Source organism: Neovison vison, chromosome 2 (genome assembly GCF_020171115.1).
Source record: "Neovison vison isolate M4711 chromosome 2, ASM_NN_V1, whole genome shotgun sequence".
NCBI lineage: Eukaryota > Metazoa > Chordata > Mammalia > Carnivora > Mustelidae > Neogale > Neogale vison.
Window position 1 is genome coordinate 71,793,794 of NC_058092.1, and position 24,479 is coordinate 71,818,272.

The following is a 24,479-nucleotide window of genomic DNA, read 5'->3' on the forward strand; positions in this document are numbered from 1 at the left end:
AGCTCCAAAAATGAATGAATAACTGGCAGTCTTGTGAATTAGTGCTTTTGATCTTTTTTTTTTTTTTCCCTTCCCTGCCATATGATGCCAAGCTTGTTGACAGTGCCCGGGATATACTGACAGATCACCATAGTTTCTTAGTGGGAAATTACCAAAACTTCAGGGAGCTTCCAACAACCAATCAATGAATCGTCTCTCGAACTCTCTCAAGTCTTAAAATATGATTCTGTGATCCCAGCCTCAACATCTCCTCCACAGAGATACCTTCTCCAATCTATTCAAAGTAACCCTAAAGACCTGTTTATCTTCACAGAGCACCTATCATTTGTTATGAGTTTTCGCTTGTTTTTATGCCCATCCCCCACTGCTAGACTGTTCCGCTCAGTACAGCAGGGACCCTGCCTCTTAAGATCACATCCATCCATCCACAGGGGTGCTTGGGTGGCTCAGTCAGTAAAGCATCTGCCTTTGGCTCAGGTCATGATCCCAAAGTCCTAAGATTGTGCTTAGCAGAGTGTCGGCTTCTCCCTTTGCCCCTCACCCTGCTCAGGCTCTCTCTCTCTCTCTCTCATTCTCTTTCAAATAAATAAAATCTTAAAAAAAAAAAAAATCACATCCTTAGCTTGAGCATTTGTGGATGGGATGAATGAATCTCTGTCCTACACTGCCTCTTCCACCACTAAAATGCCAAGTTCGATTAAACATCTTTGCAGACTTACATACACATCACCCACTAAGTAGGTCAGTTAGTGAACAGCTTCATTTAACTGTGCTCTTTGGTTAGTTACTGAATATCTCCACTTCATTATTATTATTCTTAATTGCTAGTATTTGAGGGATTGCTTTGTGCCTGGTCATCTCATCTAATCCTCCCAACAGTGATGTAGATTCTATTATCAAACCCGCTTTGCTGATGAGGAAACTAAAGTGCCCTTCCTGACAGTTATACAAGCAGGAAAAGAAGACCCTGGATTGTGCTGGGGAAGTCGTGCTCCCCGACCTGCGTGCTTATGGATAACATCAGACTTTCTCTCCACAGGCAAACAAAACACCAGACAGACCAAGAACTATAGTCATACTTACAATAACTATAGTGTCACCAAAATAGAATGAGCCAATCAAAACACGTTCAAAGACTATCTTGCACTATAAGAAAAAGGTGGGTCGGGGCATTATAAATAGCCTTTAGGGTTTCTTTTTTCTTTTTTTTTTTAAGATTTTTTCATATGAGAGAGCATACACACAGCCACAAGATGGGGAGAGGCAGAAGAAGAGAGAGAGAGAGAAAATCTCAAGCAGACTCCACACTGAGCACAGAGCCAGATGTGGGGTTTGAGCAAGAGCCAAGAGTCTGGTACTTAACTGACTGAGCCACTCAGGTGTCCCTAGGGTTTCTTTGTTCTCTTTGAATAGCCTTGAGAAGCACAGAAGAGGCATTTTCCTGAAAATATGTTTTCAAATTTTATGGTAAGTAGACCCATGATATGGTCAATTTCAAGATTAATGTTGCTAAACTTTAATTCCACCAAACCCTGAACTGTTTTTTTTTTTCCTTTCTTTTCTTCTTCTTCTTTTTTTGTTTATACCAAAGGTTTAGAGGATTTGGCTAGTTGTGACCCCAAAACAAAAGATGTTAAACTTTGGAGCGATTACCACAACTTCAAACTTCAGTAATTTGAGACTTCATAAAATGATGGTTTAGAAAGTCTATATGTGGAATCCAAATGAAAACTTCATGAGCAAAGCTCTCATTTAGATTCTCCCAAACTTGATTCTCTGAAAAAATGTTCCGCCAGCCCATAATGTGGAAACAATTATGAAAATTAAGACATTTGAAAACCACTCAAGCAGCTTTTATTTCTAGCTACCTCTTACAGGACCTGGTGCTGCTGGCCTTTTAGCTGGCTTTTGGTAATGCTCCCCTCTGCCTCCTAGGATGAAAAAGGGTCATCCTAAACGAGGTCAGTGGGCACTGTGCATATTTTCTTCTCCCAGGGCCTGCAAAGGTAGACCAGTTCTCTCCTCTCTGAAAACCCCAGCCAGATGGAAGTTAGAGGTTTGGTCAGCTAATGTGCCCACAGCCAGGGAAGAGACCTGCATAAGCCATCACATCGGCTCATTGAATTCTTTCCAGTAATTCACGTTAATGGTGAAATCAGGATAGCATAGGAGATTCAAATCCACATAACAATCCCTGACGTTCATTTTAGCCATAAGTTTCAAAGTCTTCAGGCCTGCTATGCCCTCTCTCCATAAGGCTCCTCCCCCAGACAGCCATCGGCCCATTTCCCCACATCATTCCTGCTCAGATGTCACGGCATCGGAGATCCCTCCGCCATTCTCTAAAAGTACACTTCACACCACCTTGCTGAGATTCCATTCTCTGTCCTGCCTGGTCTTTCTCCGCAACATTTCTCAATACCTGAATCTCTCTACTGGGCTTAGGGTTTGGTTTTATGTGTTAGGAAACCAGGAATGCTGTGTCGTTATGGGGCCTCCCCAGTACCTGGAACAATGCCCAGCACATAGTAGACACTCCGTAAACACTTGTTAGCTGCAGAACGAAAGCAAGTCCTTGTGCACACATGCCTGTATGCCCCTCACTGTTTATCCAGACTGAGCATTATTGCTTTCTTCTTTGGTGAACTCTCCAATTTGGATCTCACAACTCTTTCATTTCCCTCCACAGAGCTGGCCCCAAGCCCAGCTGGCCAAGAGGTGTGAGGAGTTTGCCACCCTCGAACAGGGTGGTCTGGAGGGCAGTCACAGTAAAGTGCACAGAAGAGACTTCTCCCTTGTGTGTAGGGACATTAGAAACCATGGCTCCTTTTTTTTTTTTTTTAAATTTCTTTTCAGCATAACAGAATTCATTGTTTTTGCACCACACCCAGTGCTCCATGCAATCCGTGCCCTCTCTAATACCCACCACCTGGCTCCCCCAACCTCCCACCCCTGCCCCTTCAAAACCCTCCAATTGTTTTTCAGAGTCCATAGTCTCTCATGGTTCACCTCCCCTTCCAATTTCCCTCAACTCCCTTCTCCTCTCCACCTCCCCATGTCCTCCATGCTATTTCTTATGCTCCACAAATAAGTGAAACCATATGATACTTGACTCTCTCTGCTTGACTTATTTCGCTCAGCATAATCTCTTCCAGTCCCATCCATGTTGCTACAAAAGTTGGGTATTCATCCTTTCTGATGGAGGCATAATACTCCATAGTGTATACGGACCACATCTTCCTTATCCATTCGTCTGTTGAAGGGCATCTTGGTTCTTTCCACAGTTTGGCAACCGTGGCCACTGCCACTATAAACACTGGGGTACAGATGGCCCTTCTTTTCACTACATCTGTATCTTTGGGGTAAATACCCAGGAGTGCAATTGCAGGGTCAGAGGGAAGCTCTTTTTTTAATTTCTTGAGGAATCTCCACACTGTTCTCCAAAGTGGCTGCACCAACTTGCATTCCCACCAACAGTGGAAGAGGGTTCCCCTTTCTCCACATCCTCTCCAACACATGTTGTTTCCTGTCTTGCTAATTTTGGCCATTCTAACTGGTGTAAGGTGGTATCTCAATGTGGTTTTAATTTGAATCTTCCTGATGACTAGTGATGATGAACATTTTTTCATGTGTCTGATAGCCATGGATCCTTTTTAAATAAAACTCCCAAAAGAGAACAGAACCCAATGGCCAGTGCTAGAACAATTTGAGCAACAAAATAAAATAGCACTGGACTATAAACCAATGTATAAACTAAACATCCTTACTGCATACTGATGTAAGTAAATGATGGAATAAAATAACAAATGAGAAAGAGGAGATAAATCTCCCATGCAGAAGAATTCCAAATAAATTATATAGACATTCTGCTCTAAAAGAAGGGAACATGATTTCTGCCAGAGGGCAGCAGGGAAAGGGCAGGAGGTGGGGGTTAGAGGTAGGGAATCATTAGTCAAGTTTCAGTGGAGAAACCCAACAAATGACTTTAGCGAGGTGATCAAGGTCAACAACAACAGTGGTCATAAGTCGTGTTGCCAATCTGTAATCTTGATATACATTAAGAATGGCACTTTACTCTGTGATCTTCTTTCCCAAAACCCAAAACCACAGGCTCAGCATGAGAAAAACCTCAGACAATTCCCAACTGGGTGACATTCTGCAAAATTCCTGACCAGGACTCCTCAAAAACTGTCAAGGTTATGGAAACCAAGGAGAATCTGAGAAACTGTCACAGCTAAGAGAAACTGATAGAGATACAAGTTGTAAATGCAATGTGTATCCTGGATCCCAGAACAGAAAAGAGACATTAGGTAAAAACTAGGAAAGTCTGAATAAAATATGGACTTTAGCTAATAATACTGTCTCCATATCCATTCGCTAATGATAACAAATGTACCACACCGACGAAGATGTAAATAATAGGAGATACCGTGTGCAGGAACGGAAGTGTAACATGGAAACTCCAGACTATCTGCTCGATTTTTCTGTCAATATAAAACTGCTCTATAAATAAATTCTAAAATAGATTTAAAAGAGAGAGGAGGAGAGGTTATGAACTTCACGATACTCCAGTAATTTTAAGATAAACAGAGCTCGCGTGTTTCCTAAACCGTCCCTATCCTTGGTTAGGGTAAAATATACAGACAAAAGGCGATTTGTTTGGGGCTCGGTGTAAATGGAGATTGTTTGGGACAGAGTGCGGAAAGCCTCTGTTGTCATCGGGTAAGGCTAATATGTTGATTTCGGGGTGCCGTTAAGTGCACAAATCTGATACCCTATCTCCGTACCCCTAGATCAGTTCTCTCAAGAAAGCTAAACTCAACTTTGCTAACAGGACGCTACTCTGTCTCTTAAGGAGGGATGGTGAAGTCAGGCATACAGATGGAGACCCTCTGTCTCCACCACACAGCCAGTGCCTCCTGGAAAATGGCCACACAGGGGAGGGGCAGGCACCCTCGGGGTGTGTCTGGGAAATGACAAACATCTGGGCCTCCAGTCCTTCTCGGCCTCGAGGTGGTGACCCACAGGGGAGCCCGGCAGCTGGAGCTCCGCACACTAAACGGGTCACCATGCCACTGTGGTGTGGAGGAGGCCTGTGGGGAGGGAGGACTTGTTTAATAAACAACCGTGGACAAACGTATTGTTCCCTAGAGGTCACTGATGACTGAAGTCCGTCTTAAACCTCATGACTAAACAGGAAGGCCTACCAGAAAACATCCAGAACCAAACCAAAGGAGACACAGGTTTTATACGATCAGCAGATTCCCTGACATAACTTATCTGAATATAATGTAAATATTTAATTGTGTTTGCTTAATCTATTATAAAATTTTAATCTCATCTAACTCAGGAGGCTAGAAAGACGACAGATATACTTTGTCCTTTGACCCTCTCAAAAGTAAAGATGCTAATCATAATGCTTGAAATTGATGTTTACACAGAATATGACTATGTATGTTCTACTGCATAGCTAATAAACTTGAGACCATTATGCAATCACAGGCTTTACTCTCTGAAGGAGGAAAGTGCCAACATTTAAAACGTGGACATTTATAGCTGAATAAGATACTCTTCTTGTAGGAAGAACTCAGTCGCTGTGAAAATGTATTTTGAGAAACTTCGCAGAGTTCCTACTTACAGCAAGGACTTTCCGTGAAAAGAAAATTAGGTGTCTTTAGATGTAAAATCCACAACAGACAAAATTTTGGTCCCAACCCTTCGTCCTAACCTAACCATAGCACTGCGTTCCCTCGCTCATTCCATTTCATGACCCTGTCCCCTGCCTCCAGTCCTAAAAAGGATATTGAAGAGCCTCTTGCTCAACACCATTTGTTCCCAACAATCCCACACTGTTAGCAGCGATGGGTCGACGGTGATCTGAAATGACATCTCCATGCGTCTGGAGACTACAGCAGCCCAGGTCAGTGCGTGACTAAACCCTACAAGTGCAGAGAAAGGGAAATCGTGTTTTCAAAGCATGTGGCCTCAATAGGAAACCACTGTTGTAAACAAGGCTTCTGAGATTCTGCAGGAGAGAAACGCTACAGCTAAAAGAACAAGTCACAGGGCCTCCAGCAGGAGTTCTGGACCTTGGTCAGGAAGCAGGATTCATCAGGAAAGTGGGAGGCTCACAGCCCTCCCCAGCCTGCCCCCCTCTCCCACCCTGTGCCCGCCCCAACGTAAAAGGGCGCGTCTGAGTCAAGGTGGCCAGGTCACGGAAATGTAGATAAAGGCCTCTGAGTGCTGGGCCTGACCTCAACCACTGGCCCCTTCGCCCTCCAACTCCCCTCTCCACCCTTCTCCCTGCGCTCCCTACCCTGCAGGACTGCGTCAGCGGGCCTTGTCCTCCAGCTCCTGCCACTGAGAGGGACAGCAAGAGATCAGGTGGCAGGAGGCCCAGGCTGGGACACTGATTTTCCTCGCTCCCTCCCTGCTGGGCTGCTCTGGATGGACCAGGTTAGCCCCTGTGAGCCGGCCTCCCCACGCAGGCAGCCTCGTCTCCCCCGCCCCCGGCTTTCAGGTTGAGGGGTGCTAACTGCTCCTTGCTGTTCCCAGCTCTTGGTTGACACTGTGCCATCTCTTGTTGGCTTCTGTGAACTCTGCCCTTCCCTCACGGACCAAGTTACCGTCCCCCTCCTCCAGCTCCAGTTACCAGTTTGACGGTATCTTGTGTTTCTTGTGGAACACTGATAATACAGATGCCATTTCCAGTGCACTGTAATACAACAAAAAGTGGTATTTTCAAGGTTTTAATATGTTATGGGTTTTCTTAAATCTTTCAGTTATATTTACACTGTGACATTTCTTGGGTGTGAATATAACAACTCCCAGAGGAGGAAAGAGGAATAAATCATACTCCTGAAGGCAAGTACCAGTATCACCATTCCTTTGATGTCCTCAGTGTCCCCTACCTGCACCGGAACCTACTAAATTTCTCTACATGTGGTGAGTGATTTACTCAATAGGTGATTTACCCAAAGTAAGAGGTGTTCTATAAAATATAGGTGATGCCACTGGATTCCACCAGATCCCAGCACACTGGAATATACATCACTGATGTCCTTCTGTGTCATCCTGGATGGGTCCCAGCTCCGCCTGTGTTGCTAGTCTTAGATACCATGGAGATAAATGACTCGGACTTAAGTGTTAAGTTCCGCCCAAGGGTTAGCCAGGTTTGAACCCCGATGGTATGATGAAGGAATTATTAGTCTTTTCCTTTTAATGCCTGTGAGGAGGGCAGGGCGGGGCGGGGGCAGGGGTAATGACAACCTGAGCTGAGCAAGCAGCGCGGCCTAACTCAAGGCAAAAGCGTGCAGACATCCCACAAGGGCTATGTGTAGGGGCACCACCGAGCCACCCTTCCCTGGCAGGGCTGATGGCATGGCCAGCTGGGGGCAATCTCGCATTGGTGCTGCTCTCTCAGATGTTCTGGGGATGCTACAAAGGCAGACGATCTTTAAACTCTGGGGACACAAGCCTGACAGAGTCCCTGAAGAGGCCAAGAAGCTGGGGGGCTCAAAGCACAGAGGGGTGGGGTGGGGTGGGGGATGTTTCAGGAATAAGCTCGTCCTTATCCCAATAGTCGCTCCATCCTACGCTAGCATTCTTCACCCCTGCTTCTCTACCTGCTCCCTCCAGTACGAACACAGACAGGCTCGGGGGAGATCAGAGGTCATCCATGACTCTGGAGCTTAGACAAATCTCAGCTTCCTATACGTATACCCTGACTTGCCCTAACTGACACTTCACACATTAGCTTCAGACTCTGCTCTAGCCACCGTTGGGGAGAACGCCCCTGAGCATGCACGGGAGGAGCATCTGCGACCCAGAGTCCACCTTTCTCCCCAGACTGTGAGCTTCTCAAGGGCTGGGGCGGTTTCTTACTGACCTGTGTGCACCTGATGACCAACAGAGGAGCACTGAGCGGATACCCAATAAATGTTCGGTTCCTGCGCTGGTTAGTTTCAGTTAGCCGGTGGGGAGTAAAGGCAGTGGAAACTCCGTCCCATCATGCTGAATGATAACAGGAGTAAAAAGAAAGCGCAGGCTATTCTTTCAAGAAACGTGGCTGAGAAAAGCTCAGTGCCTCTTCTACGGCTTTCAGCACGCTTGACTGCATGTTCGCCCTGACACTGGCTCCAAACCTGTTACATACACAGCTGGTATCCCGTCTCCCTGTCCCTGTCCTGAGAAACACAAAAAGATACTTGCTTGCAATCAGCACAAAATAAAAATGCATTTCTCTTCTATTAATCCCCAAATGCTCTGTTTCCAGTCCTCTTTTCTGTTGGTTCACTGTGGAGCTGACAGACAGTTATTCCCTTCTTGAAACTCCCCACCTGAGCCTCCGGGACTCTATCCTTTCCTAGTGTCTTCCCGCTGTCCTCAGTGTCTCTCTCCCCTGTTCTCCCACCAGCCCTGCCGTGTACACACTCCCAGACTGGTCCTCAGCCTCCTCTTCTCTTCCTTTTAAACTTCCCTCCTCCAGGACTACGACTGCTTACATTATTACATTACATTACATATTACCTAATTACATTATTCCCTCTCTGTGGATGACTTCTGATCGACTCTCTCAAGCCCCAACATCTCTCACAACCCTCCAGGCTAAGCTCCCAGACTGCCTTCAAGATAAACGAGAAGAAAGTCACCGTAAACATAGTACATATGTAGGTTGGAACTCGCAATGTCCCTCCTTTCGGCCCTTGGAGATAATGAGACCACAATAAAAAATGAAGTTGGAGGCTTCAGGATGCCTGGGTGGCTCAGTCGGTTAAGCGACTGCCTTCGGCTCAAGTCATGATCCCAGGGTCCTAGGATGGAGCCCCACATCAGGCTCTCTGCTCAGCAGGGAGCCTGCTTCTCCCTCTGTCTGTCATTTCCCCTGCATGTGTTCTCTCTCTTGGCTAAAGAAATAAATAAAATATTTTAAAAGAATAAAGTCATAGGTTTAAACACCAAGTTTTCAAGGTAGGGAGCTAGAATGATGGTGTCAAGCCTCACTCCTTGCTTGTAGTCCAGCATTTGGAAGTTAGCAGAGAGGTTTGGAATGGGACAGCCTTTGTGCCACTCATGCTGGCCAGGACCTTGGGTGTTTGGCTTAGGCCCAGGAAAACTAGTAGAGGCCCTCTCCCTGATGCTCCACCGGGTCCTCACTGCTCCTGCTCCAGCCCTCTGGATATGCTCTTGGAGATTCTAACTCAGCTCCAAACCTGACTATATCCTTGCTGGACTTCCCCCCGAGAATGGTTCTCAGCCTCTTCTCAAGTGAACGCCCCCTTATTAACCATACCATGCAGCAGGCCTCTGACCCTCAGACTGCAAAAAAGGGCTAACAGGACCTTTGACTCCATTTCTCCGAAGTCCTGTTCTGCCTGGTACGACACTGAACTCATTCTGCTAACTCACTGGCGCATAATTGTATATCGCCCTGCCACTTCTCTCAGGATTATTTTTTTGTATCTATATTTAGCTTTCTGTTCTATGGCACAGACTACCAAATTGTTTTCCAATTGTAACAAACTCCATTCCCTAGCCTCCTGGAGGCTAAGTTTCTGCAGTGGAATGTGAACATAAACATTTGCTACTTCTAGGTTAACCCTAAAACACATCATGTGTGTGCCCCTCCATGCTCTTCACTCTCCTGCAAGTTGGAGTAGGGCTGGCCTGACATTCTGCATTCAGCTTTTCGAGCAGGGCAAAGCCCTAGAGGAGCACAGTTACGCATAGTTCATGGGCAAGTTTCTATCAATGAGGAGATAAGCACTGAAATTGCAAATAAATACCTAGGAAAGTTTACAGCACTTTGACATTACTGCGAAAGACAAAGTGCATGATCAGAGGAGTATGAACCACAGCTACTGGTCTTTGCGGTACTGGAAATAAAGAAAACCAGTCTATAAACAATGAGAGTTTGAGAAGCACTGCCCTAGTGGATGGTGGGAAAACAAGATGAAAGGGACCCTTCAAACCCGAACCACTCACCTCGGAACTGTGAGCAAGACAGAGAAGTAAACTTCTGCCGTGGTCAAGTCGCTATGCTTTGGGAACTCTGCCCAAGAAGCCTGCAGCTGCAGGTGAAGGTACTGGCAGGAAACAGAATGGGAACATGCACTGGCTGCTCCTTCCTTGCAGCTCTCAGCAAAGCCTTACAAGAAAGAGATGAGCTCAGGGAAGAACTGTTGTAAGTTTGTAAGCAAAGAGGCAAAGGAACAGACAGCATCTGGAGATGAGATGAGAAATGTTAACTGCTGGGACCCCAAAGAACAGAAGATAGTATCACCACTCACAGCCTTTCTTGAAGGCCTCTCAAGAAGATGTTGCAGAGAAGCCAAGGACCACAGGCTTAGAGTAAAGATCCACAGGAAGGTGCACTTTCCTGCCTAAGTCCATGTTTTGGAGGACTTCAAGGTGGGGATCGAAGAAGAGGGATGACAGAGGTGGGCCAAGCATAAAAGCTGGGAAGTCAGACAAGCTTAAGAACTTGGCCCAGCGGGGTGCCTGGGTGGCGCAGTGGGTTAAAGCCTCTGCCTTCGGTTCAGGTCATGATCCCGGGGTCCTGGGATCGAGCCCCGCATCGGGCTCTCTGTTCAGCAGGGAGCCTGCTTCCTCCTCTCTCTCTCTCTGCCTGCTTCTCTGCCTACTTGTGATCTCTGTCTGTCAAATAATTAAAAAAAAAAAAAAAAGAACTTGGTCCAGAATGAAATGTGAATGGGGTGACTGTTGAGTGGGACTGACTAGAACCAAACAGAGGGGAAAGACTGGGAACTTCTTACGGTTATTATGTTGCCAAGGAAGCCACAGCTGGGCCTGGAAAGGCCCCTGCTCACTCTCTCCCAAGGTGCACACCCTCTTCCACACCCATTTCAGATATGGCTGCAGAGGAGAATGGACAGGAAGAGCTTCACAGAAAACAAAGTCAAGGTCAGGGTCCTCGGGAGGCCTCTCCCAGAGAGCAGAAGCAGGGACCAGACACAGAATGCCTCCGCTGCCGGGGCCGAGAGGTTCTCATTCCTGCCCAGCAGGCTTTATTATTTCTAGGCGCCTGTGACTGCTACCAGTCTCCTGTTCCTCTGAATGCGAGTTTGTTTTATTTTATTTTTTTATATTGGTGTGTTTTATTTTATTATTTTTTAAATAAATATATGATGTATTATTTGTTTCAGAAGGAGAGTTTTATTTTTATGTGGTTTTCCCATTTCTCCTCTTCTATGAGATAGCAGATGCCAGCTAGTCAGAATAAAGAAAGAAATGAACATTTCAGCACTGGCAGAGAAAACAGAGGTTAGAGAGGAAAAGGCTAGCCCTGTGGAGTCTGGTAAACTACACCCTCTCAAGACAAGCACGGCAGGCCATGACACCCGAGCGGGCAAGGGAACCCAGGGCAAGGAGCAGAAATTTTGGCATCAGCTGGCCTGGGTCAGAGGGAGGCTCGTCACACTCAGCAAGGGCTTTGACTTGGCACACCTGCAGATCCAGCCAGAGCCTTTCCCTTTCTCCATAAAAATGGCACCCTAACTACAATGACTGGGATTGTTGAAGGACTGAATTAAAACAGTGTTTATAGAGTGATTAGCAAGATGTCTAGCACATAGGAAGTAATAAATGGCAAATAGTACTTTCTAAGAAAGTTAGGTAGCTCAACACTTCTTTTAAAAAGTCAGTGGAGGATGGAGTTGGTTGGGCAACTGTCTTTGGCTCAGGTCATGATCCTGGAGTCCTGGGATCAAGTCCCACATCAGGATCCCTGCTCTGTGGGGAGTCTGCTTCTCCCTCTGACCTCTTCCCTCTCATGCTCGTGCGCGCTCTCTCGCTCTCTCTCTCTAATAAATAAATAAATAAAATCTTAAAAAAAAATAAATTCAGTGGAATATACAACTGGCATTCTGGAAGTTCAACTGTTCATGCTCTGACACCGTCATCTAATAAGGAGTAATGACAAATTCATCCTACGGACGACTAAAATACTAAAATAACTTCGGTTGGAATGAGTTTCTCCCTGCCTGAGAGTGGGCCCAGGGCCACAGTGACTAAGCTGAAGGCACTACCACTTCCTTCTGCTGCTGCTAGAACCCAAGCAGAGAGGCAGGGATGGAGAAGGGGGCGGAGGAGGGAGAGCAGTGACAGCATGGTGGGGTAGAAGAACACAGACCTCAGGGTCTGGCTTCAAACACCAACAGATAATCAGGTGAGCAGAGCAGTTAAAGTACACAGCTCCCTGGGACGCCTGGGTGGTTCAGTCGGTTAAGCCTTCGGCTCAGGTTATGATCCCAGGGTCCTAGGATCAAGTCCCACATTGGGCTCCTTGCTGGGTGGGGAGCCTGCTTCGCTCTCTCTGCCTCTGCCTGCCACTCCTGCTGCTTGTGGGCGCTCTCTACCCCCACCCCCAAGGAATAAATAAATAAATAAATAAATGAAATCTTAAAAAAAATAAAAGCATGGCTCCCACACAAACACCAGACTCAGCAGTCAGAAACTAAGAGTTTTTCCTCTAGGATCAGGAACAAGGCAAGGATGTCCACTCTGGCCACTTCTGTTCATCATAGTACTGCAAGTTCTAGCCAGGATAATTAGGCAAGACAAAGAGTGAAAAGGGATCCACATGGGAAAAGGAGAAGTAGAATTGTGTGTTTACAGGTGACATAATCTTATATAGAGAAAACCCTAAAGGCTGCACAAAAATCTAATAAGTGAATTCAGTAAAGTTGCAGGATATAAAATAAACATACAAAAATCAGTTGCACTTCTATACACTAACAATGAACCATTCAAAAGGGAAGTTAAGAAACAATCTATGCACCATAACATCAGAAAGAGTAAAATACTGAGAAATAAACTTAACCAAAGAGGCAAAAGACTTAGACACTGAAAACTGCAAGACATCAATGAAAGAAATTAAAGGAGACACAAATAAATAGAAAGACATGCTATGTTAGTGGGTAGTAAGACTCAATTCTGTCAAAATGTCCATACTAGTCAAAGTGACTTAAAGATTCAGAACTAGCCCTATCAAGATCTCAATGGCACTTTAAAAAGAAATCCTAAAATGCATATAGAATGCAAAAGATCCCCAAAAGCTGAAACAATCTTGAGAAAGAAGAACAAATTTGGAGGCTACATATTTCCTGATTTTAAAACATATTACAAAGGTACAGTAACTAAAACAGTACAGTACTGGCAAAAAGACATACATAGAAACCCAAAAAAACAGAATGGAGAGCCCAGAAGCAAATCCATGCATACACAGTCCACTGGTCTTCAACAAGGGTGCCCAGAAGACACAGTGGGGTAAAGACAGTCTCTTTCACAAATAGTCTTGGGGAAACTTGGCATCCCCATGCAAAGGAGCACGGCCTCTGGAGCGACATGGCCTAGGTCAGAAGCCTTGCTTACCAGCAAGTTAGTTAATCTCTCTGTGTCTTAATTTCCTCATCTTTAAGACAGGAATAATAACAGTATCTTCTTCCTAAGACTGTTGGCAGATTTAAATCTGACATTCCTTTATAGTCATTATCAATAGGGTCTTGGGAAAGCTACTTACCCTCTTTGAGCTTTAGTTTTCTCTGCTGTAAAAGGGAGACAAGTTCTAAATTGTTAGGTTATTGGGTAATTAGGACAAAATGAATGAAGTAACCAATGTAAAGACCTCAGCCCACTTCCAAGTCCAGAGGAGTCAGAGGAGTCCAGTAAATTGCCTTGTTCCCAATAGGACAGGAAGCGGGGGATCTCAACAGAGACTTCTAGGAAGGGGAGACCAGAAGAGGATACCCCTCCCTCAGAAAGGGTGGGTCACCAACATAACAACCCCAAAGTCAAGGCTATCTCTCCTCTCCCACCCTGTCCAGAGTCACGAACTGGTGTTTTTCACTACCACTGAAAACACTTAGATGAATATGTATAAGAGGAGGTTAGCCAGCTGGGTTGAAACATTCTAATTATACTGCCATGCTTGCTCTAGGCCACTCTGTCTGGATCTTAGAATAATCCATCAAAACACATTCATTGACATACCACTGAACAGTGGTCAAAGTAAGTTCCCACCTCTTTTCCCGTTTGATCCCACCATGAGAGGACAGTGTAGCCTTCACCACGTTACAGAGAAGAAAACTAAAACTGGGACAGCCTGATTCACTCTCACTAGCCCTCATCTTTCTGGCCCCCAGACTCTTAGGTCACACTGGCCACTGGAACCCTTTTCCCATATTTAATTCTATGCCCCCATGAGAAATGAAATAATGAGATCTATTCTTTATAACGACATTAATGCTTTTTGCAAGCATTTACTGATTCCACAAGAAATATAATATGATTATAGTAAATGTCAATAAAATTTGTAAGTGTATCCCCACTTAGAAGTTCTGGCAAAAGTTTATGGGGAAAAGTCCGTATAATCCAATGAAAACAACAGAATAAAACTCTAAATACATAACAAAAAATAGCAATGATGACTCAGTTTGCCTCCTTCAGAGAAAATTCAGAAGAACAAGCAACTGGGCTGACCTCTACCACCCTGAACAATCTAACTGAAGAAAGGCCTTCTCTTAAAGCATTTTGCTTTCCCCATCAACAGCACAGTCTATCAGTTGAACTAGATCACAGAATTCAATTCCCTGACTTATAAGAAATTAGACTGGAAATTAACTAAGAAAGACGAGTAATGACCTAGCCTTGCTGACATTCCTTTTCTTTTCCCTTTGTTGAGTATTCATGGAATTTGCATATGTGACAAGTTCCAACTACGGGATGGGTGGGGTAAAGACAGTCTCTTCTGGGGAACACGACTCCACCATGGATCGCTCTCATCCCTGTCCAGCTAACATTTCCTCAGTGTTCATTCTACGCAGGAGAAAGAGACAGGGCTGCTACACGTGCTACCAGGCACAGGACGGGCCCCACCACCAAGAATTATGGAGCCCAAGATGTCGGCGGTGCCAAGCTTGAGAAAGCCGGATCTAAAGGGTCAAGGTGGCAACTAAGAGGGTCACAGTGCGGCAGGGTGACTATGGTGTGAGCTAGCAGAGAGACAAAAGCGAGGTGCTAGCAGATGGGTGGCTAAACAGGTGACAGAAATAGTGCTGGCAAGGGTCTAGGGAAATGGCATCTGCAGACTGCGTGGGTGAGAACATGGAGGGATACAGCTTGTGGAGGGAGCCATGGGTCAACACGCATTAAGAGCTTTAAAAACGTATATATACTATTTCTATCTTTGCTTTCTTTCCATTCCCATCTTCCCCTCTTCCTCTGCCTTCTCTTCTCTTCCTTCCCCAGGGTCAGCTCTCGGATGAGAAGGAGGTATGATGGGAGGCAGAGGGGGAGAGGCATGAAAGCCTGGGCTGTGGCTGGAGAGCCAAGGAGAGCGCAGGCCTCTCACAAAGGTGCAGAGAGGCCCACGGCCCCGGGGCAGGTTGGGGCAGGCTGGGGATTTGGGGGGGCAGGCCGGGCAGCTGAGAAGAAGAGGCAGTGTGACAGAACCAGGTACAGGGGAGGCCAGAGGGCCTCTGGTTTCGAGACAGGCTAGCGTGAGTAGAACAGGGGGAAAAAAGGTAAAATAAAAGTAAAAAGATTAAGAATAATGGGCTACAAGCTTCCTACTGCCAGAGAAGGTATGTACAAAGATATAAAGGGGTGAGAATAGAAAGATTTCTGGGCATTGGGCTGGAGTTGGAGGCATTTGTTATGAATTCATGATTTTATAATACATAGCCTTCTGTGGAAAGATTTATAAACGCTCACGTGCATATACATATATACGTGTATTTCCTACCTCTGTCCCCTGAGAGGTCTAAAGCAATGACACTCCAGAAACAATGGGCATATCAACCTTCCGTATCCTTATAATATCATTCTTTACTAGAAGGGAGACTGACTAGGTCAGGGAATGTAGAACAGAAGCCTGGAATATCTTGTGGTGCCAGAAAATTTTAAAATGCTCAGTGAGAAGCACCTGGGTGGTTCAGTGGTTAAGTGTCTGCCTTCAGCTCAAGTCATGATCTCAGGGGCCTGGGGTTGAGCCCAGCATGGCATTGGGCTCCCTGCTCAGTGGCGAGCCTGCTTCTCCCTCTGCCTGCCCCTGCCCCTTCTTGTGCACTCTCTCTCTCATTCTCTCTCTCTCTCAAATAAGTAATTAAAATAAAACAAAAAAAAAACATTTTAAATGTTCGACGAATAATGGGAATATCAAAAGGACACAGGAGCCAGCTTAGAAGGACTTCCGCTGGCCAAATGAGGACAAATTGAGCATCAGAATAAATAATAACGGTAATGGATGTCAACATTTCGAATACAAAAGGAATCCATGAATACATGCAAATAGAAATGAATAAATACACGAGGGAGAAAGTTCTTCCTCAGAGTATAATGCTAATGAGTAAACACTGACTATGGAGTGATGGAAATAAAAAAGCATCAGGTGGCAACCTTCAGAGAGGTGGGTAATTCAGGCAGAAGTCCTCCAAGGAATGGTAAAAGTGGCAGGCGGAGCTTTAGGGAGGAACAGGCTATTCATATAACCTCAGAGTACTTCCCCACAAACACCAGCAAATTTCAAAGGGAAAAATGGCAGATTTAAGAGGATTTAAGGGGAGGGAATCTGGACGACACCAACATACCCAGGTGCTCAAGGCACCTGTGGTAGGACAGTCTGACACGGAGCCCCTTTTAATGTGCTATGTCCAGAAGAGCAGGAGACCACCAAAGACACAGCACCTGAGTCTGGTTCTGAAGAAACACCTGCCAGACCCAGATGGGGAATCCACCTACAGAGTGTGAGACCCAGGAACAGCTGCAAGGACCCTAGGAACAGAGTAAGTCAGAGGAACTAACTCGGATCCTAGAAAAGGCAAGAAAAGAGACACTGGGGCATTGGGGGAATGACTGATGAATTAGGAAGGGGTTCTGTAGACTGGATGGTAGAGCGTTGTACCATGGTCAACTTCCTGATTTGGTGGCACAATGACCAATTTTGTGTGTCAACATAACCGGGTTAAGGGGTGCACAGGTAGCTGGTAAAATATTCTCTGGGTGTGTCCCTGAGGGTGTTTCCAGAAGCAATTAGCACTTGAACCGGTGAACTAACTAAAGAAGATCGCCCTCACCAATGTGAGTGGGTGCATCTTCTACTGAGAGCCTGAGTAGAGCAAAAAAGAGGAAGAAGGTCGAATTTGCCCTGTCGCTTGAACTGGGAGACACACGTCCTGTCCTTGGACATCAGTGCTTCCGGTTCTCAGACCTTCAGACAGACTGAATGACATGACCCGCTTTCCTGGTTCTCCAGCTTACAGACGGCACATTAAGGGACTTCCCAGCCTCCATGACCCTATGAGCCAACTCCTTTAATAAGCATCTTCACACATCTCTCTCTATATATAGCCTATCGGTTCTGTTTCTTTGGAAAACCCTGACGAATCCAAATGCAATGGGGATATAGAAAAAGGTCATACTTATTTCCAATTTAGTCTAGGGAAAAGGCCCCCATTCAAAGGACTAACCTATTAAAAATCAACCAGGGCAGGAGGCAAATGAGTCAGTGAGTTCTCTATCTGAACTCTTGTTTTGGTCTTCAACAACTAGTTACCCCCAAGAGCTTAACTTTGAATTTCTTTAGCTCTCTTTGGGGAACAAATGCCTCTGACCAACTCCACTGCCCACCTTTGACTTATACGGTCTGACTCTCTCTGGGGGCATCTCTAGAATTTCTCTTTTTGTCCTTTAAAGATTTTTATGTATTTATTTGAGATAAAGAGCACAAGCGGGGAGGAGGGGCAGAGTAAGAGGAAGTAGCAGACTCCGTACTCAGCAGGGAGCCTGATGCAGGACTCGATCCCAGGATCATGACTTGAGCCAAAGACAGATGTTTAACTGACTAAGCTACCCAGGCACCCCTTTCTGTAGAGGAAGGGCTTTGGGGCCACCTATCTGTGAGGGGAGACCAGGGCAGCCTTAAAGCTTTATTTACAAAGCAAGCCCACTGCTTTTGTTCAGAGAGCATATTTGTTCAGAAGGCCTTTGGATAAATTGGTGGTGTTTATGGAGGGGCTCAACTGCCCTCCAACCCAGCACTGCCACCTGCCAAGCCATCCCTGAGAAGACCACAGAATCTGCATGGGGCTAAGGTAAGGCCAGAGCTAGCAGCACCTCCAGCCTCATGTCCCAGAGAATAATATAGCCACCAGGCTAACAGATGAGTAAGTAGGGGGCTGACTAACATCTTTAGGAAGGGCTGAAGCAGGCTGTACAGGGAAGGTTGTTTTCAGAGTAACACCCAGTCTGGCCCAGCCTAAGATGTATGAATGATTCACATCTGAGGAAGGGAGGCAAGGTCTGTGGGAGCTGGTGATGTCAGGGGTCAAGGCAAAGGAGGAGTTCCTGGCAAGAGGCAGACAGGACTGGAGGACAGGTGTCAGGTACCACACAGGAAGGGTCAGCAGATAAAGACGGATGAGGGATAAGGAGAAGGACATCAGCCCGGGGAACAAAGAGAGATAGGTGCCACCCGGGAAACCAAAACCTTCCTCTCACTGGGTACTACTCTCCTGGCTCAGCAGGAGAGCAACACATCTTTCAGACTCAAATTAAATAATTCGCTTAATTGTTTACAGCAGGGAAAGGCACCGTGTTGGTTTAGTGCTTTGCAGGGTGGACCTTAAAGACCCAAGTTAGCAAGAAGGCACAGGCCAGGGAGGGTGGCATCAGGCAGTCCTGTCCAATGTCCAGCAACTGCACAAACACGCTCTTCTGACTCACTGGCTGGTGAGCCGGCTCTGTGTTTTTGTCCACTAAGCACTGAGATGAGCAAAGAGTACAGGTGATTCTACAAGGGAATTATAGTCTCTTCAGAACTCTGCCCTGTGCCTCCGATCACACAGGGTTAGGTCATCTCAGCCCTGAAACTTCTGTTCCTTGTGCATTCCCCATAGGGCAGTTTCACAACCTCTGGCAGGATTTCCTCCCTGAAGTCCGCTTCAACATGAGAGGGCAGGAGAGAGAGGTGTGGAGGGACGGCAGTTGAGCCCACCCAAGACCCACACGGACATCCGACTGCCCCCATGCAGGCTGCCTGGGGTGTGCCACAATGTTTATGTAGTCCTCTCTGGGTGCAAAGCTCTTTCACATAGATGATTTCATGGAACCCACAACACACGCGTGTAGGCAGAAAAGGAATTACTATCCCTGTTGTATAAATGGGAAAACGGATTCAAGGACAACACGTGGTTTATTCAAGATCACAAGAACTCACAAAGGCAGGGCTGGGGCTAGAACCCAGACTGCTGTGCTCCAAGGGCCTCTCTAATTCAGCATTATAAAAGCACAAAGTCTCAGGGCTTCTGCGGACAGGGCCACACCCCTCTCACCTCCACCTTCCTCATCCACGGTGGGACTAAGTCCCGGGGGACTCCTCCACGGCCATGCAGAATCCAGGGTGAGCAACAAAGGACCAGCAAGGCCAAAGAGGAGGTGGCTCAGTCCTTGCAGGAGGAACGATGGAGGGAAGAGTAAAAGGGCCAGGAAACTGGGGAGAGCAAGCAAGCCAAGTACGGCAACACCTCTAAGTCGCCTCACCTACACTGTGGGGATCTACATTTGCACTCTTGCCAGAACAGCGTACATTTGCACCCATGTTTACAGAAAAACCAATATTTTAAAGTTTATCTTGGAGGAAAAGATGGCAACCAGCAATTAAGGAGTACTTCCTGTATGTATATCAGAAACTCTGCTAAGTGCTTTCTTTTCTCATCTTGGGAGGTGGATATAAGCTTCATTTTTACAGACAAGGAAATTAAGGCTTAGAGAAATGAAGCAAGGTCACAAAGCCTGGCCTGGAACAAAGGCTGGCCTGACTGTGAAGCCCTGCTCTTTTCCTTATACTGCATTAATAATGCCCTGGGCCTGGGCTCTGCCATTTAGAAGGTTGCAATCAGGCTTAACCACTCTGTTGGGTCTAATCACAGACAAGAAAGCATTCTGTACTAATGTATCCTCCAAGGGGAATGGCTAATAGGTAATTTGAGTTATAGTAATTCCCATTTGAGTTACAAGGATTCCCCTTGCCCCAGCCCAAAGAAATACGACGTTGGCCTGAAGTTATGGTGCATTTCTGTCCCATGTCAAAAAGACAGAGAACTTGAGGGAGAAGCAGCCCACCGTGGGTCTGTATATATGACTTGGAGAGGGTGTGTCTTGGTTGCTGCCTGGCTACAATGCTGTGTGTGCATCTGTCCCCCTAAGTGTGTGTGTTTTGGAAAGATGAGAGAAAGCATGAGCATGTGTAGACTCTCAAATAGGTTCTGAGGAACGTACCCCAAAAAAGCAATCACATGTCTTAACTGTTTTCATTTCAGTCTTCATTGACAGGAAACATATGCAGATCTATTCTACCAAACCTCCTACAAAACAACCAGATACCTAAAATAGATCTGATTTAATATAAAGAGGCTGGTATCAGTTTACACACTTGTCAGATTTAGGGAAGAGGACATGTCATTTATAGTTAAATCAAAGCCAGAAATTTGGAACGCTAATGATAAAAAAGAAAATAAGAAGAATGTGCCCAAATGATCTGCTTTCCTAGTCACATGGTAGTGACAATCAGGATCAGTTCTGTTCAGATGGTTAAATGTCCAGATCGGACATGTCTAGTACATGATCTAGGTCCATACAGTCTCAAGGTACAGGAGACAACTCTGGAAGCTTATCTCAAGTACATCAACCTTGCTGGCAGGATTTGTTTGCCGCTTTTTTTAGAATGGTCTAGTTTGTTTAGACAAGCATGAGGTTAACAGAACCAAGGTTGTGTGTTTCTAACTATGACTTCCAATTGGGAAAAAAAAAAAAAGAAAAATTCTATTTACTGGACTCAGACCACACAAATATCTTAGGGCAAGCAGGGTTAGCAACTAGGGATTCTTCACTAGGAACTTCCACCACTCTCCTTAGCAACAGAAAAGTCCATGCAGTGATGAAATGTCAGACAGTGTATGGACGCATAACCTATTGGTAAAGAAGGGATTATCTGTCTGTAACTGCCATTTAGTTTATTCTCCGACTTAAACCCCCACACGCAGGAACCTTGAGAAGCTAAGCGGACCTGAACTTCTAAAGTAACATTCCAAGACCAGGTAATACTCTGGGCAGCAAAGGCGTGAGAAGGGAGAAATGCGTTGCAAAGACAGTAACAAATTACAGAGACATTTCGTGGAAATTACTCAGTTAAAAATCGCTTTTGAGGGCCGTTTTAATGATTACCTTAATAAGACTAAATTGTTTCCAATATTCACCGTCACTACTCAAATTACAAGTTGAGAAACTTCTAAGCAATTTTGGGTCGTCGCAACTTGCTGCGGGAATGCAATAAAGTAACAATGCTACAGAACAAAGCACTTTTGTCTGTCGCTGGTGAGGGGGATCGCGGGCACCTTCGCTCACTCACAAAGCACCACCCCCCACAGTGTTACCAGTTGGTTAATAATCTCTATTTCCGGAATCTTTATGCCTTGCACACTTCCAGCTTTTTCCCGGACACACCATCGTACCGGGCGTAAATGGAGGCTGAAAAATGTGACATCCCTGGGCTCCGCCGGAGAATCTCAGTTAACCGTCGACGGGTGTTAAGGCCGAGCTCGGAAAAGAAGCACCTGGGCGAAAGCGGAGGGAGCCTGCGCCGCGCTCCCGGCGTCCTGCCCACCACACAGCACGCGCGGGGCAGCGCCGATCTGGCATCCCGGTGGCTTCTCGCGCCAAGGAAAACAGTGGGGGGAGGACAACATGCGCCCCCCAGAGAGTCTCGTCCCAGGTGCTCGGAGTGGGCTTGGCGTCCGCCGGGCCGCCAGGCAACCCTGGAGAGCCGCAGCTCCCGCCCGGCGGAGGTGCGCCCCAGCCTCTCCCCCAGCGCGCCCCGGCCCGCCCGGGCTCCGGGAACCCTCCCCGCGCCCGGCGCCCGCACTCACCGCTCACGCTCGCCCGCCACCGAGCCCGGGAGCGGGGGCCCCTGCGGCTGCCGCATGCCCTCGGGGCCGAGCGCGACGAGGCGACCGGAGGCCGGGCTCTGGCCGGGCGCACGGGGCAGTGGAGGACAAGGCGGGCGGGCGGCGGCGCGCCTCCTATCCAGCGGCTTGTGACACGCCCGGAGCCCAAGGAAAGTTTGGCGGAGCGAGGGGTGGCGCCGAGGGGGCGCGTCCCCGCCCTGCCCCGCCCTGTCCCAGAGTGTCCGAGCGTTCCCACGGGAGAGCGCCCTCCACCGGCGAGGCACGGATCTGTGCGCCCGGGCGCTCCTTTGGGTGCTGACCTGCCTGGAACTGGTCCCCACGAGGGTGGCAGGCCCGAAGCAGGACATGGCACCCACTAAAGGACCGTGATCAGCCACGGGGCTCACAGAGCCATACCTCGGAGCGCGGTATTAAAGCGCTGTCCCTCTCTCCTCACTCTCCTGGGAGAGATGTGAAGGGGCTGCGGGTAAGTGTGGCCCAACCCTCCAGGGGAGGCAGGCTCACTGCCAGGCTGAATGCTTGCTCTAAAACTTGAACCCTAAAGCTATCCCAGGGTGCAGGCAGCCCCCAGAGGGCAAGCATATTCACGTGCTTCTGACCTGGAGCCTTTCCTGGGCATCTTTTTGTTGAAACAAGGTATTAAAAAACAAAAACAAAAACAAAAAAATTTACAAGTTCTTGAGAGAGTCTGTTTAACCTCCTGGGGTAAATAGTTCCGGATACTTTGTTTTTCAAAGCTGAAATAGACTCCGTTGACCCACCTTTGGTAAAGAAAGATGCAAAGGGAAAAAATGTCTATTCTCAAGACTTTGTTCTCTCTGAACTTTGCAAAGCAAAATGAAGTCACAGACATGCTAAAGGCTGGGACTTTCTGATAACTTCACAGAGAAAAATACTGTGAAGTGAGATCCTTCTTACTCACACTTCAAAACCTCAGGAAAGGCCAAGAGCCTGTGCCCAGAGGTCTGGCTGTAGCCCTTGGCCATTCGTTGGTTCCTTGTCCATTCAATGTTGATAATAGGACCTCCTGTCAACTAGGAACCATATGCCAGGAAATGGACTGTATGGTAACCTGCCCCCTACCATCCAAGAAATGGAACTTTCTCTGAAGATAATATTTTAATGTTTTATTCCTTACGTGATGGACCTCATCCCAGAGAGCATGACATCCTGCTACACCTCCAGCTTTCACAGGGATATGGCTAAATCTTGAGTGACATGTGAAAATTTTCGTTGCTTCACCTGGGTGTTCAGAAAATTCCTGTAGTGTCCTACAGATGAATGGTATAGGGAGGGCTACAACTTGCAGAGCTAGTGCTAAAGAAAGATCCTGTTTACTGGGACAAGGAAAAACGTGGCAGATGATATATGAGAACAAGGTGAGGGGAGTGAACAGCTCAACTCCAACAGCTACAGTGCTGAAAGGGCAACCGGGCGAACACAAAAATTCGCAGCCACCAGCACTCAGACACTGCTAACGTGTAGTATGTTGAGTAAGTTGTTGTAACTATAAATGAGCAACTGTAAACACCGGTTAAAGCCTTCTTTTGCTGGAAATTTTTTCCAGGTTCCAAACAACTTACTAGCAAAGGCACTGGGGAAACATTATTGTGTTGTAACTTGGGAACTTCCTGAACTTGAGCATTGCAAAAGAGAACAGGGATTCTGTAAAGCCAAATGTGATTACCATTAATATAGGAGTCCTAAACAAAGGAGAAAGGAGAAGGGAATATGGTGAACTGGGTTGCGAAAGGAAACAGACATTCCAGCTAGATGATTTTTTTAACTAATGTGAGTCAGAAGTGAGGGAAAGGCAAGAAAGTTAGCCAGAAAAGAAATGCGAGGGAAAGAGGCAGGGAGAATACCCAGCTTACAGACTTATGGGCAGGAAAGGACAAAAGGGACAAGAGTCAAAGCACAAGTAAAAAGAAAGATGTGGCCCCAAATTCTCATGTTTGAAAAGAAGCTTCTGTTGGGAGTATCCACCAGAACCTTCCTTAAGTCCTTAGTCCTTATAGGTTCTGTGGTGTCTCACTTCTCTACCAAAATGTTTTTATTAGTAAAACTGAAGTTGCCATGGAAAGTGACAAATGCCCTGGTTGAGGGTATACTTAGCTTTAGAGATCATTGGTTGGAAACTCATCCAAAACTTTTTCAACATTTGCTGATGAGGTTCCTATGTCCTGAGTGTTATGTTTTGTGTTCCTGGAGATACAAAAATTTACAACATTGTTTCTATAAGGGCAAGAAAGGGACATTCCACAGCGCTTGATGAAAGGAATTGTGATGGCTGAAAGAGCAATTTTAGCCTTGGAGAACTTTTGTCCACCAACATCTACTTAGCAAAGAATAACTGCTGCAAAATAAATACATAAACAGATAAAACTAAAACCCAGCCTGACACCTACTATAGTGAGCGGCAACACAGGACTCAGGCATGTCATCTCTCCCTCTCAGGATTTATGGTAAGAGACTCATGTTCCTCTGCTCCCTACTTGT

The 24,479-nt window shown here is 46.4% G+C and overlaps 1 protein-coding gene across 4 annotated transcripts in view; it reads right to left on the reverse strand.

Annotated features, from left to right (window-relative positions):
- The window catches only part of LPAR3 (lysophosphatidic acid receptor 3), a 96,908-nt gene that overhangs the window by 57,538 nt on the left and 14,891 nt on the right, over positions 1-24,479 (reverse strand). Inside the window, exon 1 of one of the 4 annotated variants that reach the window (XM_044238593.1) lies at positions 21,942-22,038. The exons of 2 other annotated variants lie outside the window; for them this stretch is intronic. The gene's annotated coding sequence lies outside the window, so the exon portion shown is untranslated. Of the gene's footprint in view, positions 1-21,527; positions 21,580-21,941; positions 22,039-24,479 lie in introns of those variants that run through there. One more of the 4 variants, XM_044238595.1, reaches the window with a different exon arrangement.